The following is a 13183-nucleotide window of genomic DNA, read 5'->3' as shown; positions in this document are numbered from 1 at the left end:
ATTCAGCACGTGAGACACATGGTTTAAAAATTCCCTCGTTCAGTTTGAGCTTTGGTAGAAATGTAAAAGAACTTACCATGCTTAACTGCCACTGCTCGAGAGGCACTGGGACCTGGGAGAATGGAGCTGATAAAGAAGGCAGACTAAAGTCTTCTGCACTAGGCAGTCTTAGAGCATCAGACCATACTCACTTGGAGTGTTAAGAACAGTCACATGAGAAAAGTTCTCATGAATCCAAGCTGTGACCAAACAAGGACAATCTACATGTGGTAGAACATGGTTTTCCATAGAGGCATGTAAAGGGGAGTTTAATGGAATAACAACAAGCAATACAGAGTTATCTGAAGTAAATGCACTCCTATCTGCTATACCTCGGAGAGGCATGAAAACACATTCCAAGAATTATGTGTTTTAAAGGACCTGAGGTCACACAACTCTTGTCTTGTTTTCTGGGAGTGTTAAAAAAGCACTCGATATTCTCAAAGGACTCCATTCCTGGACCATGTCACCTGGAACAGTTCTCACTGAGCAGTTCAGAGAGTGCAATGTAAATGTTTCGTAAGTGTTTAGAAGACTTCTTTCACTTCAAATGACCAAATAGCATTTGAGTTAGGCAGTGTAGTCTTTATTACAACAGTGTTAACTATTTTGTAGCAGTAAGGCATCTGTAGGCAATATATAAGCATGGACCTTACCTTCACATTTCATATAATGTTCTCACGTTGTGAAATGTGTTTCTTTTTTTCAGCCATTTAAAAATATTAAGGCACCTATAGGTCACATGTCCCGAGAACAGTGTGGATCAGGCAGTGCCTGGAGAACCTCAGCTTCCTGACACCTGTTCTAACGCACCCAACATGACATTTGTTCTTAACACTATAACTTGTCTAGCATTGGTGCACAGTCATTCATTCCTGGGACAACAGAGTGTAATATTTGATGATAATGTTGAATAGATGGCATATGTCTTCCCTGCTGTTCTGTAGATGATCATCTGGTGAAGGGAGCAAAACACAAAAACAAATGAACACGCATGGAAGTATAAATCATGTCACATTATAACAGAAAAGAGTAATGTATGTTTTTAGTTTGTTGGGACTTATGTGACATTACCACCGAGTAATTTAAATAACAGATTCTTATTATCCTGTGGCTCTGGAAGCCAGGGGCTCCAATGTCAAGATACTTGGCAAGACCGATGCTTTTTTGTCTTTTTGCTAGATTGTGGAGTATTCTGGTTTACGCTATTCCTATTGCTTTTTTAGTGTTAGTAGTCAACTTGGACCTGGGATTACTCAGAAGACAAGCTTCAAGACACACCAGAGAGGCATTGTTTAGCCTCTGGCTACTTCTGTAGAGATTGCACTAATTGAGATTAGAAGACACACACTAGAAGTGGGAATCAGTGCAGCGAGCTCTCCTTCCTTATGTGCATTGTTTCTAAGATATCCATGCTGTGTCCATCATGAATTTTCTGCAAGGTTCAAAAGACTTTTTGGGGAATAATTTGGAGAAAATTGGGTAATTTTTTCCCTTTCGGTCCACCTGTGAACAAATTCTATTTGTAGTAGGCATATCCACTTGTGATTAGGAAAAACAAAGGAAATGGCTCATCAGAGACAGATACCTCAACTCATGTACATCTTCATTGTGCTCTAATGGCTGTACATGTCTACAAAGATCTATGAATTGGTAACATCCATTGCAGTTTGTCTAGCTAAGTCAGTGTTTGTACTAGAAAGTTTTAGTCTTCAGGGCATTTAGGAAACTTTGAAATTATTTATTTATTCGATGTTCACTGTCTATTTCTCCCACCAAACCTAAGCACAACAGATTTCAGTTGTTTCCTAGAAAAAAAAAAGGCCCAAAGCACCTGATGTTAAATATCAAGAGAAAAAAGAGATCATCACTTGGAAAATGAGGCTAGAAATGTGCCCTGTTGCCTGAGGTGGGAGTAATATCTGGTCATGCGTGTAACCTATTTGAAGAGTTCACAGTGTTGTCTGGAATGGATCACTGCAGTCAAAAGAACCATAAAGAGTAAAACTTGCCAAATTACTTAGCAAAAGTTGCCCAAGCAGCCTGCTTCTCCCAGGCCATGTTCACTGCACCTGGGACAACGTGACGTGCTCATGTTTCACTTGGACAGAGTCCTTTGCAAAATCATCCGATGAACTGTTAGTTTCATTTCAAGATGTTCTTTGGAGAAAGTGCCAGCTAATAAAAACTACCATGACCAGCTCTGGGCTGTCACCTGGAATACCGTAGTTAATATCTAAAACACCCCAGGACACTGATGAGAAATCCTAAGTTTAAACAAGTTAGGTAACTTTGCCAAGTTCTCAAAGTTTCCAACTGGAGACCAGGGGGAGAAACTTGTGTGTTATTCCTTGTACTCAACCTGAAATGATGAAATAGCTAGTCTAACCCATCTAGTCCTCTTTTATTTAATTGACTTTAAGATAGTCATGTTGAAGAGCCATTTATTTACTTCCTCAAATTCAGTTCCCCCACAGGTAAAATAGTACAAATAATTATCTCACTCAGAACTGTGAACACACAAGCTAAGCCATGGGAGATGCAGTTAGAAAGAAGCAGATATGCAGGCTATTGAGTATAAAGTTTGACCTTAATTTTGAAAGCTGTTGTACTGGTTCACCATGGCTATTGATAAACAAACAAACAAACAAACAAATGAGGAAAGAAAAAACAAAAAACAAAGCTACTCTATAGGTATGGGCTTGGAGAACAGCAGTTTATTTTCTAAGACTTCTGAATGGTAGAAATCTCAGATCTGTATCTGAGAGACTTGACTTGATCTGTGGCCATACTTCCTATCTTGTAATGGGATGGTCAAAGGTAGGGCTCAGTAAAAGAGAAATGGGAGAAAAAATTAGAGCCAGCACCAGATAGCAAAGCACATTTTGCAGCTTAGAGCACAGCTGTGCAGTGTGCAGGTGTCACCTGGCTGTTTTTACCACACTGTTATATTTCCATTTTTTTCCTCAAATGCTCTGAAAACAATCAACATAGGAAAAAAGGGGCTTATTTGTCTTATACTTTAGGATATAGTCCATCACTTAGGGGGACATCAAGGTAGGAACTTCATAGCTTTCCACATCATATTTATAGTGAAGAGCAGAGAAACAAACACGTCTTTTGGTTGTTTCCTAAATGACAGCTCAGCTAGATTGTACTTCTTATAAGGTCCAGAACCACCTGACCCAGGAATGATGTCACCCAGAGTGGGCTGGGTATTCTCATATCAACCCATATCCTGAACAGCCATTCTATTACAAAGAAACAGCCCTAGCTCTTAAAAGGATTTTCCTCTGTGGACATAAAGCCATGGGTATTTATGGCAGATAAATCAGATAATTTTATAGGATTCTAACACACATAAGGTTAATGTTGGCTATCACAAAAAAATGAAGAAAGAATGAGTGGGAGAATAAAGATTTGGCATGTATAAAATTTCCATGAAAACATTAGAAGGGCTGTTAGAATTCATTTTACCTAGTGTAGGTGTACTTTATGGTACTGTAAACTATTATAGAAACAAGAAAAGAGCAGCATAAGAATATAGTATGGGTTAAAAATGTAATGATCAAAAAGTAAATTGGAGTCTTTGATTCTGCCTAATGGCAGAAAATATTCAAATAGCAAAACAAGACATGGTATATTTACTGAGTGACTGGTCAAATAAAAAACGTACAAGTCCACATACAATCATATTTTGGTAAAATTATACACAACCAGAGAGAGACGAGAAGAGCTAATTATGAATGAGAAAAAATCGCCAAGAAATGACAATGGACTAAAACAGATTTCTTATTAACAGTTACCAAGGCAAATATGGAATGATGTTTTTAGAGCAAAATGGGCAAATCCCTCAAAAATCTAGAGTTATTGGTGTTGTTGTTTCTTTGAGACAAGATCTTAGTGTATAGCTCTAGATGGTCTTATCCTTGCCATATAGTCCGGGCTGATCATGAAGTTCCTGCTTCAGCCTGCTCAGTACATCAGCATGCTAAGCATTGCATACCTAGATATCCAGATAAGATGATAGATAAAAGTCATGGGAAAGTCAGAAATTTTGAGAAAAGTTGAAAAGAAAATCGTTTGCTTTGTTATGAAACAACCATTGATTTTAATTCTCTCAAAAGTTAGGAAGTAGGTGGGTGATGTACGCCAGTGTAAGAGTTCTTGCCTAGTGTTTAGTCTCAGTAACTGTCACAGCAAAAAATAAAAATTAAACAATGTGAAAAATTAAACTCATGCTATTAGTAAGTACTCAACAGTGAAAACGTATATGTTTATCATCCATATTATGAAGTAATTAATCATTATACAGAAAATTTTAGGGTATTTAAGATTAAATTTGAAAAATCAAAGTGACCATTGAATGTACCTGGCCGGATGGACAATTGGAACATGTATTATTAGTGCCTCACTGTTTACAGTGTAGAAGCATGTGAAAAATACCTGGGATGCTAATGACATTACTGCCATAATGTCGGTGAATGTGGTGGTTTGAGTAGGAATGGCTCACACAGGTTCATATATTTGATTACTTGGTCATTAAGGACTGGCACTATGTGACAGAGATTAGAAGGTATAGATGTGTGGGATTAGATATGATCTTGTGGGAGGAAGTGTGTCACTTGGGTGGCCTTTGAAGTTTCAAATGCTCAAGCTAGGCCCAGTGTCTGTCTCTCTTCCTGCTGCCTGACAGTCCAAATGTAGAACTCTTAGCTACTTCTCAGCACCATGACTGCCTGTATTGCTGTCATACCCCTCTCCATGATGACAATGCACTAAATCCATGGAAAGGAAGCCAGCCTCAATGAAATGGTTTTCTTTATAAGAGTGGCTGTGGCCACGGTATGTCTTCACAGCAGTAGAACATTGAATAAGATGGTAAACAATTCCATTTAGATAGCCTCCAAATTTATGCTGCTTTTACACATAAGTGGGTTAATATTTTGTATAAACTTGTTTGCCCAGAAGCCTCCTTCTCTTTTTATTAAAAACTCAATTATTTAATTATCCATTCAGGAACTAACCTTGGAGCGTGCTGTCCTTAACAGTAAATACTTCATCATGATCGGAGAACCCATTTGGTAATGCTAATGCCTGGCTGCTGCTATGCTTCACCAAACGTTCTGCTTCAAACAGGGTTTGCATCAAAAAAAAAATACATTTTTTTTTCATTGAGTGAAAAATCAAATAGTCTTTTTTCCTGACATGAAGCAGAAAAAGAAAACTCAAACAAACCCCAAATTTCAAATTGAAATGGCTTCTGTTCAGGTGAATGTAGTACCGCATCATGTTTGCCTTCTAAGCCAGTGAGATGACCAGCTGGAAGTAATGGATGAAAAGTGTCACTCAACAATTTACTCAATTTGGTTTTTCAGTATGTTGTAATTATCTAAGTCGTTAGTCCTCAGAAATAAGACTTTGCAGTTTAATTGCTATTTCAGCAGGAATCTTTGAAACAGTGACAGAATTAATCACGTTTAGTTACTAGTAACTTGGGCCACATTTGATCAAGTAACTTAAATATTCTTGTAAAGTTCTTTCCAGACTCTTGAGTGATCCTGTGCCCAAAATTTTCATATGACGGTTTCTTTAGTTGAACTTAACATTCCCCCAGATTCCTTTAAAGTTGAAGAGTTTAGGCAAGGATTGGCTTGGATTATGAACTCTCAGGCTTGTACTGAATGATGTAATGTAATTAAAACTATCCTCAGAAGAGATTAGTGTGAAGGAGGTCTCAGCATAAACGAGTGAAAACGTTCATCTTCTTTACAAAAATAAATGAAACTTTTTAACCTTAATTTCTTTTTTGTGACAACCTGCCAGGAATGAGATGTAATATAATATTATGTTTAATAACTTTCTCCATTACTTAGAGAGTAAAATCTTACTTTGCTATAAAAAGTTATTACTGTTAAGATACCACTGACATTCATTTATGAAGCTGATCATTTCAACTAGTCAGCTGTGAAAATGAATGTGGGTCTTAATACATTTGTGCAGTGGTTAGTCAATTTAATGTACATTTGACAGAGAGAAGATCAGAAGGCATCCCATTTCAAATTCTAAATGGTTGTGAGTGTAGTTATATTTATTGCTCAGCAAATTGAAATGATAATGCATGTTCCATGTTACCTTAGTCACAAAATAGCAGAAGATAATTACAGTATAAATAAATCCACACACTGTTCTTAAATCTCTCCCACTTCTGAGAACTCTGAACCCCATTTCCCTTCTAGAGACTTCTTCCTTTAGTTCTTAAACTGGTGGCATAGAAGCATAATTCCATTGGAATCTTTGATTTGTTTCTTGTAAAAGGTATGAAATTGTAGTCAACTTTAGTTTGTACATTCAAAGATATTCATTACTGAAAACTTTGAATCTCCCCCAGAAAAGTTAAAGGCATTCCTACACAGCAGAGACTGGTGGTAAGCAGGCTCAAAATATGGTGGAAAAAAGGCCAGTTAGCTAAGTAGATGGCTGACTCTGTATTTGATGTTGTTTGTTTGTTTATTTTTTCCATTTTCTTCCCTTAATACAGTCCAAAATATCTTCAAGCAGGACAACCATAAAGAGTTTTATTAAAGAAAGATAATTTTGAGAATAAAAATGAGCATTCTTAAATAGCTGGAAAAAATAGCAGGAAACCCAACCTATCCATGGCTTATGCTGATGGTTCCTGGATGGGGTAGTTAAGTTCAGAGCATACCAAATGCTAGTGTAGTCAGTATTGGTTTGGAAGAGTTAACATTATGAATATACATCTTGGATTTTAGAGGTCATTTTTAGTCACTCCATAAATATCTGAGAACATACTTTAGGCAGGAAGGTCCTAGTACTCTATGTAATGAAGCTTTACTGGGGACCTGCTCAGTGCCCAGTGGTTTAAGGTTTGAGTTTAAAGATATAAAAGGCCCTGGTACTAAAGGGTAATGCTACATGAGTGTCAGAGATAAATCATGTAAAAGTTTCAATATGGACAGTAAAATCATTGTATAGTGTCTGTCCTGGAAAGTATCCTGGATACCTTTTCTTAAAATAGGTACAATTCAGATATATGACTAAGGAAGCAGAGAGAAGTTAGGACCAGGGGACAACACAAAAGGAGCTTCAGGAAGCAACAAGGTTCATTTATAGATTTTGGAGGAGGAGACATTTTGAATAATTGGTGAAAAATTATATAAACCTGTTAAATAGACTAAGAAGAATGAATTAAGTCTAGTGTGTAGGTAACTACAACATTAGGTGTATATGTTACAGTTTAGGATTGTCTGTCAGTGTGTGCTGGATTAATTGAAGCTGAAGAGAAAACATGCTAAAAAACCCATAAAGTGATTGTCTTGTGTAAGGATAATGTGTATCAGTGGAAATACACGGAGGTGGGAACATCCTGGGAAGGAAGGATGACAAAAGTTTGCAATTATACATGGAGAATGTCTGAGAGGAATGCAAAGGAGAAAGATTCATCAAGAAGGGAGTCTATTCTGGAAGCATAACCCAAATTTTATCATTGATAGGTCAAATTTCAAGTGATATCTACATAATTCAAATAAATGTTTTACCTTAGATCTGTTGATTACCAAGAGATATCTAGATAATTCAATCAAGTATGTGTAGCACAAGGTAGAACCAGCATTTCAATAACCTTCATCTGCACATCCCTCCAAGTGTTATGCCATTAGATTATTGAGCATGGTGGTCAAAATTGTTAGTGAAGGATGCTTGGTGACATATTATGACTAACAGAAATATATAATCTAGTGGCCTTGAATTCTCATCCTTTGTGGACTGTAGCAATGTAAGTCCACAAGTTATTTACTTTCTCAATATATGGATTGATAGTCTGCCCAGATTTCTCTGTTTTTGGAGCACCATCTTTGGCCTTATGGCCCAGAATCTCTGACAGACTTTTCTGTGAATCAGGAAATGTGAAGGACTTCTTACCCTGTCTTGGTACATCTCAGTAATTAGCTTCCCTACGTCTCAGTTGTCCAGTTCAGACAGCATACTGTCAGCAGTTGAAGCAAGGCCATTTTCTTGCCCAGTGGCTAGCTTTCTGCACACGAAGCAAAGTCCATAAGGATGTTTTTGATGTCCAGCATCATCTTTGAGGTAGAATCTGGGTGCTGCCAGGAGTAGACCTATATCTTTGTCAAAAAAGCCTTTGGTTACTGAAACATCCTTAAATGATATTTTCTGTGGATCTCTGTAGTTTTTAAAGACCATCTATATACTATATTCCTGAATAGGTAAATGCTGCTTGTTTTTAGCTTTTACTATTTTAGCTATTACTATGAAAACATCTTCTTGTAATTAACTAGACTAGACTCTAACATGACCATGAGTTTGATTTTGACTGCTAATTTTCATTTCTTAATTATTCTAAACAGTTTGTAATAGCAGCTATCAAGGACTAAAACTTTATGTTGCGCTTTAAAATGAATTGTATAGATATAATACCTTATAAAAGAATTGAAACATATACACACACATAAAATATAACCTTAACTATATCAGTATGCAAAAAAATCTATACCAATGTAAGATTTTTGCCTTGTGGTAGCTCTACAGTTTAAGAGTAGATCCAATATTCTACCCTTTGTTCCTATTATTCCTATATTAATCCTATATTTACTTTTTTCCTTTTATCCCTTCTTCTCTTTTCCCTAACACTAAATATTATAGAAAGGATAGAAGAAAGAAAAAGAAATCTCTGAATGTAATCTCCCTTACATTGTTTCCTCCCTGTCTAAGACTATAACAACTTACAACCAACCCATTCTATTTTATTTATTTTTTATTGGTTATTTTATTTATTTACATTTCAAATGTTATCCGTTTTCCTGGTTTTCCCTCTGCAAACCCCCTATCCCATCTCCAATTATCCTACTTCTATGAGGATGCTCCTCTATCCACTGATTCACTCTTTACACACTGCCATAGCATTCCCCTACACATACCAAATGATGCCCAAGAAGAAGGAAGGAGAGGCCCCTGGTCCTGGAAAGGCTCAGTGCAGCAGTGTAGGGGAATACCAGGACAGGGAAGCAGGAAGGGTTGATTGGGTAATGGGGAGGGAAGAGGGCTTGTGGGACTTTTGGGGAGGGGGATCCTGGAAGGGGGAAAGCATTTGAAATGTAAATAAAGAATATACCAAATAAAAAAAAACAAAAAATACTTTCTGATGATGGGGGTATCATTTTTCCTTTTTGTAGGTCCAAAAAAACTTGGGTTATTGCTTACTCTTAAGAAAGCTAGCTGTAATATTTGCTGTCCAGTCTCTGTGTGCTGAGAAAGTTTAGGGCTCACTTGAAGTCTTGACTGGAATAGTTCATGATGCTGGACCATCTAGCTAGCCATTTTAATATTTCCTGGATGTAGATTTTTGAGGAAAAAGCATTGAGGCAGTCTGAGGTAGGGTCATGCAGAATACTGGAAAAAATATGTCTCAGTATTTCAGCTTCCTTTTCTGCATCCCTGAGGGTGAATCTTTTCAGGGCCATTTAAGCTTCACTGGTGTGTGTAAAGATATAAGCTTTCACAATTTAGTTAAAGATGCCTCTTTGCTCACTGTTAGAGCAGGTAAGGCACTAACTTTCTCTATCTGTTAATTTGGACTGTATAATCAAACTGTAATATAAATATCTATCTATGACATTTAAAAGGATGGCATAAGTCCAGAGAATTTTGTATCAAACAAGATTATTGGCTGTGTATAGCTGAAGATCTCACTGGATATGTTTTTATGTCTCAGCCAGTCTCAGCTGTTCCCACACAGAGGGATCAGCAATAGAACTGACCTGTTTTGTTGGTATTCATGATTCATTTCCGTATGCAGCCAAGATCTTCAAGGGGTCTCCCCCTTGTCAAATTTTATTTTTTATCAAATTCAAAGGTTTTCTTCTCTTGTCGAAACAAAGGCAAAATCTCACTCCCAAATAACGCATTTCCTTCCTTCAGTTCTGACATTAGGACATCCTTAATATAAACATGCTAATTTATTTCAGCATTTTTTCCATAATCCAATCTCTCTTAGCAGCTTTTGTATCTGTCACATTGACATGTAAAACCTTAAAGTTCATAAACTAGTATTTGATCTATTTCTGGGAGATCTCATATTCCCCTTCTGTTCCATGAGCATTTCCTTTAAAGTCCTGTTAGAGCTCGTATAATTGCTTGATCTGTAGGATTGTAATTGTAACAATTATCTGTAACAGGTTTTATTTCATAATGTCTGAAAAATTGCTATATTCTAATGGATACATATGTTAAAGTATCATCAATTACAATCTTCAAAGGCATTTTCAAGATAACCATCTCTAATGAACGTTCAATCTCAGAATCAGCCTTTTCAGAATTTAAGGCAGAAACCCATTGGAATTCTGAGTATGTATCAATAGTATGGTGTATCAGCATCTGTACTTACCCTATTTTTCCAGACTCTATTAAGTTAGACTAAAATTTGTCATTTAACATTGTTATGAGGTAGCATTAAACATCATCTTATTCTTAATTCAATATATTGCGTCTCTATGGGTTGCTATTCTAATTTCTCCACCCTTCCTGGATTCTTCTTATCTGAGACTACTTTTTTTTTTTTTTTTTTTTTTTTTTTTTTTTTTTTTTTTTTGCTGTTCTTGAAGATTCCAAATTGGATTCTTCTGAAGATTCTTTATTCCAGTTAAAGAATTCTCTAACCTCTGTTCTGTGACCTCCAATTCCATGTCCCAGTCCTCTCCTTATCTAAGCCTGTTTTATTCTGATCACTCTTAAAAAGGATATATAAAATTGTAACTGTTACTAAATAAACAATAATTTGTGTGCTGATAAGTGATTCAAAATCATATGGGGCTCAGATGGATGTGTCATGGTTCCCCCCCCCCCCATTTTTAACGTAGAAAAAATTTTCCCTTTAATCTCTTTATTCTTTTTTTTTATTTTATATCTTCATTTACATTGCCAATGGTAAAACCTTTCCCGATATCACTCCCCCTAAGACTCCCAACCCTTCCCCTTCCTCCTTCCCTCTGCTTCCATGTATATGCCCCTCCACCCGACACACTCCCTCCCTGCCCTCGGTTTCCCTTTGTTGGGGCCTCTGTTGAGCCTTTACCTGACCAAGGACCATTCCTCCCAACTGATGCCCAACAAGACCTTTCTCTGCCACATTTTTGGCTGGAACCATGTGTGCCCCTTGGTTGATGGTTCAGTCCCTGAGTGTCTTGGGGCATCTGGGTGGCCGAAATCATTGTTCTTCCCATGGGGCTGTAAACTCCTTCAGCTCCTCTGACCATCCTCCAGCTCTTCCATTTGGGAACCCCATGCCCCATTCCAATAGTTGGTTGTTAGCATCTGCCTCTGTATTTGTAAGGCTCTGGCAGGGCCCTTCTGGAGACAGCCATGGCATGCTCCTTTTGGTGTACACTTCTTGTCGTCCATAGTAGTGTCATAATTTGTTGACTGTTTATAGGATGAATCCCCAGGTAGGGCAGTCTCTGGGTGGCCTTTACTTCAGTCTCTGCTCCACACATTGTCTCCCTTATTGCTCCTTGTTCCTTTTCTTAGAGGAACTGAAGCACCCTCACTTAAGTCCTCCTTCTTCTTGAGTAGGGTGAATTGTAACTTGTTTATTTTGAGCTTTTGGGCTAACATCCGCTTATTAGTGAGTGCATATCATGTGTGTTCTTTTGTGATTGGGTTACCTCGCTCAGGATGACACTTTCTAGTTCCATCCATTTGCTTAAGAATTTCATGAATTCATTGTTTTTAATAGCTGAATAGTGCTCCATTGTGTATATACCATAGTTTCTGTATCCATTCCTCTGTTGAGGGACATCTGGGTTCTTTCCATCTTCTGGCTATTATAAATAAGGCAGCTATGAACATAGTGGAGCATGTGTCCTTATTACATGTAGGAACATCTTCTGGGTATATGCCCAGGAGTGGTATAGCTGGGTCCTCAGGTAGTACTATGTCTAATTTTTCTGAGGAATGGTCAAACTGATTTCCAGTGTGGTTTTAGCAGCTTGCAAGCCCACCAACAATGGAGAAGTGTTCCTCTTTCCCCATGTCCTCTCCAGCATCTGCTGTTTCCTGAGTTTTTCATCTTAGCCATTCTGACTGGTGTAAGGTGGATTTAACTTGTTTATTTTCAAACTAAACATTTCTTCCTATGATTTCTTTTATACCCAGTTTCTTTTCTCTTTTATTGTTTTCAGACTTAATGTTTACTTCTTCAGAAGTTTGGGGCATTTCAGTCTCAGCTCTGGGGGAAAATCTGTAGGCTCTTCAGGTCTAGCAGGCTGTCCTTGCTAGTTTTGGGCTGGAGTTGTAGTTTGCTCTATTATGAGATCCAAGCTTCTTTTTCACTGATACTGACTATCTGCCTCTTTTCTGGTTAGTTTTTGTTTTGTTTTGTTTTGTTTTGTTTGTTTGTTTTTTGCCTGCGAGGCACACCTGAAGCTCTGGTTCCCTGCTCACTATTGCTCTCTATCTGCTGTCCACTTGCTCTTTCTTAAAAGGATTTAGCCTTCCCCGTTGCTAGGAAACTGCATTCAGCTCTGGGAGGTGCTTGTTTCCAGCCTTTCTGCCCCGGGCTTTTTTCTTTTCTTTATATATATATATATTATATTTTAATATGCCTTTTTTCTAAATTCTTTGTTTACATTCCAAATGCTTTCCCCTTTCCGGATTCCCCCCTCCCCATATGTCCCATAAGCCCTGTTCTCTCCACCCATTCTCCAGTCACTTCCCTCCTTTTTCTCTGTCCTGGTACTCCCCTACAATGCTGGATCAAGCCTTTCCAGGATCAGGGCCCTCTCCTTACTTCAAGGCCCATACCTAAACATAGTTAAAACAATATACAGCAAACTGATAGCCAACATCAAATTAAATGGAGAGAAACTTGAAGCAATCCCACTAAAATCAGGGACTAGACAAGGCTGTCCTCTCTCTCCATATCTTTTCAATATAGTACTTGAAGTTCTAGCTAGAGCAATTAGACCACTTAAGGAGGTCAAAGGGATACAAATTGGAAAGGAAGAAGTCAAATTATCACTATTTGCAGATGATATGATAGTATACTTAAGTGACCCAAAAAACTCCACCAGAGAACTCCTACAGCTGATAAACAACTTCAGCAAAG

At 37.6% G+C, this 13183-nt stretch overlaps 1 protein-coding gene across 1 annotated transcript in view; it reads left to right on the top strand.

Moving 5' to 3' along the window:
* Lrrc69 (leucine rich repeat containing 69) overlaps positions 1-13183 on the top strand; it is a 118028-nt gene that overhangs the window by 77394 nt on the left and 27451 nt on the right. The gene's annotated exons all lie outside the window — the stretch shown is intronic.

Source organism: Apodemus sylvaticus, chromosome 3 (assembly GCF_947179515.1).
Source record: "Apodemus sylvaticus chromosome 3, mApoSyl1.1, whole genome shotgun sequence".
NCBI classification, from domain to species: domain Eukaryota; kingdom Metazoa; phylum Chordata; class Mammalia; order Rodentia; family Muridae; genus Apodemus; species Apodemus sylvaticus.
This window is presented reverse-complemented; position numbering and strand designations above follow the sequence as displayed.